At 35.8% G+C, this 4,234-nt stretch overlaps 1 pseudogene; it reads right to left on the reverse strand.

The window, feature by feature from the left end:
- Nucleotides 1-943: 943 nt before the first annotated feature.
- LOC124894819 lies at nucleotides 944-3,886 on the reverse strand (annotated as a pseudogene).
- Between the last annotated feature and the right edge of the window lie 348 nt (nucleotides 3,887-4,234).

The following is a 4,234-nucleotide window of genomic DNA, read 5'->3' on the forward strand; positions in this document are numbered from 1 at the left end:
AAAGAATCAAACTTGCTTTTCATATATATATATATGTATATATATATATATATGTATATATGTATACACACATATATATACACACACACATATATATATATAAGCATCCAAAAAATCAAAATTTTCTCATTTGATTAGCTTTCTCTCTCTCTATAAGCTTTCCATAAATCAAAATTTTGTATTTTTTGAATCTTCGTTGTTCCTTTTCTCGTTTCATTAGAAGAAAATCATAAGCATCCAAAAAAATATTTGCCCACAATCTCAGAACTCACACAATAATCTCGTCAGTTTTAGTTCACTTTTGAATAAGATTATCGCGAATTTGTTCATCAAACTAATTTTTTCTAAGAGAGATAATAAATTAGAAGTGAGGGAAAGAATGATTTCAACTTTGAACCAATATGTAAATAAAAAGGATTGTCTTTTGAAAGCACATAATAAAAAAATAAAAAATTTCAAAGAGAACTTGAAAAGGAAAATAAAAGGCATGATAACAAGCAGAAAATTCAGGTAAAACTTTAAGAAAAACATCCCTATCTTGATTTTTTATCGAAAGCAGTATAAGATTCAGGGAGTAAAGTAGATTCTTCTAAATTTATGCTAAAATTCAAGAAATCCAAAGCTCCAACAAAGCTTTCATCTGGAGAAGAAACATTTCAAATGGAATAAATGTTGAAAAAATACATATTTCGATATATCTACACGTGGCTCTATAAAATGAACCAGCAAATAATTATAGCATTTTTGCTTTAGCTGTATATTTTATGTTGCAGTTGGTACAATATTATTGTGCAGTGTTCGTACAGCTTTATTGGGTGTGCAATGACCAAAATGTCCTTAAGCTTTTTTAAAATGACAATTAACTCATTAATAATAAATCATGAGAAATTCGAAGGTGTTACTAAATGGAAGGAAAAAATGAAACATATAAGCAAACCTGAAATCAGTCAACAGAGAAATCAAGGAGAGCTGCCAACGAGACATTATCACCATGCTTCTCTCTTACACCACACACCTGCAGGAACATACAAATGAAAACAGTTGGCTAAAAAATGTAGCACAAGGCTAGGTACATAATTGAAATGACAACTTTTAATGCCTCTAAGATCTTGAGCTCACCTCTTGATGACTTCCAGCAATTCGGTCGTATTTCCTGTCATGAACGCGAAGATAACCTCCACTATCAACGTGTTGAAGCCTGATCCTTTGGTGATTGGACGTTGGGTTGTTCTAATCAACATTCTTGTTGATCTGTACTAATTGTCATGACTCGGTAAATCAATTTCCCAACCACCCTGCATTTTAATTGGCGAATGATACATTTCCCACATATTGAAAATTGAATTGTATTGTATTTTAGAAAGATAGACAGAATACCTTAGGAAACATCATTCTTGGATTCTTCTGTGAGCTGATCAATAAAAATTCCAAATCATCAATAGGGCTGCCCTAAACACACGATGATGGGTCCCTCGTTTTGCATCTATATGGAATGCATCTATATTCCACATTTGGCATTCTTAAGAACATACAATCAAAAAAGGAAGTCGAATCATGGGTACTGCAGCTATAAAGAAATACTCATAAGAACTCTTAGTTCATTTTAATGTACTGCAGCTACATGTACTATTAACTATAATTTTCTTAAAATTTTTAGGAGTAACCAAAGTACTGGAGTCCAGTACGTACTTGGAATAAAAAACTGAGTCTCTAGAAAGTAAAATTACTAAAAATGAGAGATGAAGATGTTCCTATTCATGTGCCATCCAAAATAATTTAGAAATCAACCATGAAGAATAAAAGAGTGCAAAATTCTATTGCTTCTATTGCCAGGAGAATATTACTACTTTATACTTAATGTTTGTTGACAACAACAACATACCCATTGTATTTCCACCCAGTGGTGTCTGGAGAGGGTAAAGTGTACGCAGTCCATACCACAACCTCAGATGAAGTAGAGATATACAAGAATTTTTTTCTGGATATTAGTATTGCCTATTGTATGCCATCCAGTGATTATGGATCCAAGAAATTGTAGGTTTTAGTATATCAGAAAGCCACCTCACAGGTCTAAAATATGAGTTTCACAACAAGTAAAGAACAAGTTTCACAATATGAAAGATTCTACTGAGCAGCCATTATAACAAATCATCTTTCTGAAAATGTGAAGTACTTCACAGGTCAAATAAGCAACAAGTAGAATTACCTGAGGAGAAGCAGCGACTGTCTGAAGTAAAGAACACCTTTTGCTGCATCCGACCATCTATCATACAACGGCAACCAACAATCAGCTTCTGTCTAATTTTCCACATGCTCACGCAGAAGAGTGCGGAGTTGCAATGCTGCACCTCGTCCTTCAAACACACGATAATCTGGGCAAAGTGTAAGGATTGCCTGTTATCACCATATTGGTAATTGGTAGTCCTCTAGAGCAAGGTAAGAACAAAATCGGAGTTCTCAAGGTTATCCCACCTCTTTTCTCCTTGATAATATAGCAAGCTCTTTTGGTACATCCATCAAAGTGGAGTTGAGGAAGAAGTAACAGAACTGAGTTTCTCATGTGCCCAGTGTTTATGACCCCTTATTTGACCTAATCTAGCCAAACCAACAACGAAATAAGTATGACCCAAATTAAAAGCAGCCTCAAAGAGCTGCTCAGCTTCGTCAAGCTCTTTCCTAAGAAATTTAACGCATCCTAACCGATGATATGCGACCATTTTCTGTTGGCTGGTTTCAGCTGAGTTGATTAGTGTTCTCAAAGTTGATTAGTGTTCTCAAAAAACAAACAGATTCATCTGATCTAGGATCAAGGTTCATCGAAACTTACACTCAACAAACAATAGAGTGAAAATGAGGCAGGAATTGTCATAATTAACCTTTGTTGCTGGGTAGTGTTGCTTAACAGTTCAATTACCTGACTTTCTTTCAGAGAATCTGGTAGTTCACGTAAAAATACTTTCAAACATGACGCAACAAGTATGGGGGAATTCTCTTCAAGGGCACATTCAAGGAGTTCTAGAGCATCTTGTTGACATGAAATTAAAGACGCAAGCTTTCGGTCACAAGCATCCTTGAGGCTTTCACAACAAAACTTATCGGCAAATACCAATATTTCAAATAGCAAATCAAGGGACATTTCATTCAGTAACCAGTTGAGCTGAATTCATTGATGACCCTCATTTGCGTATTTCAACCACGCCCCAAAATACAAATTTTGCATAAACCGTGCTTGCTTTCAACCACGCTGATCGAAGGCTTCTCCTTATTAATTTAACTTCCGCAAGTCCCTTAAAGACCTGAAACTGCAGCAAATAGAGATTTGACACAACATATGTCTGATTCAGACGGTTATATGTTGTGCTACCAAAATCATATTACCGTTATAGCACTTGATTTTGGGATTCTCTTATAGTATGAACCGTCTTTTGGTGATCGCGAAGAAACCTGTATAAGACAATTGACAAACATAAGTTTAGGCAAAAGTATCAAGGACAAAATACTAAGGTTACAAAATACAAAGTCGGGTTACACCTCACACATATTAAGGAAACAGAGCATACTTGTAGTAGGCGTGGTTGGCATCTCTTATGCCTCATTATTCCACACATCTGAGCCTCAATATTGGAATACTTTGAGGGCAAAATATATACCGATTGTTTCACCTCGTCAGCAGCAACAACAACAACATACCAAGTGGGCAAAACTTGCATTAATTCCAGCACCATTGATTTTTTTTCCTAGAACATATAATCACCTGACTGAGGGACCCATTCCCTTGGGACATACAGTAGTTACACTAATGTTCTTCGAGAAGTCTAGGAAACCATGTGAAAGCCCAAGTATGCTGTTTGGCATCATGTGAGAAAACACTTCCATAATTATCAGCCTGCACATACATCAGAAAATTAGACAGAGCAACAATGAAACAAAGGGTAATATCTGCACAAACTACCAGGTTAAGCAATCATAAATCTAGGTTGTTTTAACAGAGATTCACTTGACATTTTGAAGCATCTCTGGAGCTTCCGCAATCCAATTACATTAACTCCAAGCACTCAACAATATTTACACCAGGGCAAAAATTGGCCCCAATATTGTAATTCACAGATTTGAGCACCCCAAAGGTGAATGTGATTCCAAAAGATGAAACCCCACAAAGTCCTGGATTGTTTGCATATTGGCTTGCAGGAAGTGTACTGAGCTGACCCCTTTGTGGAATTTGCCCTGTCAATTC

This window comes from Capsicum annuum, unplaced genomic scaffold (genome assembly GCF_002878395.1).
Source record: "Capsicum annuum cultivar UCD-10X-F1 unplaced genomic scaffold, UCD10Xv1.1 ctg77725, whole genome shotgun sequence".
Lineage (NCBI taxonomy): Eukaryota > Viridiplantae > Streptophyta > Magnoliopsida > Solanales > Solanaceae > Capsicum > Capsicum annuum.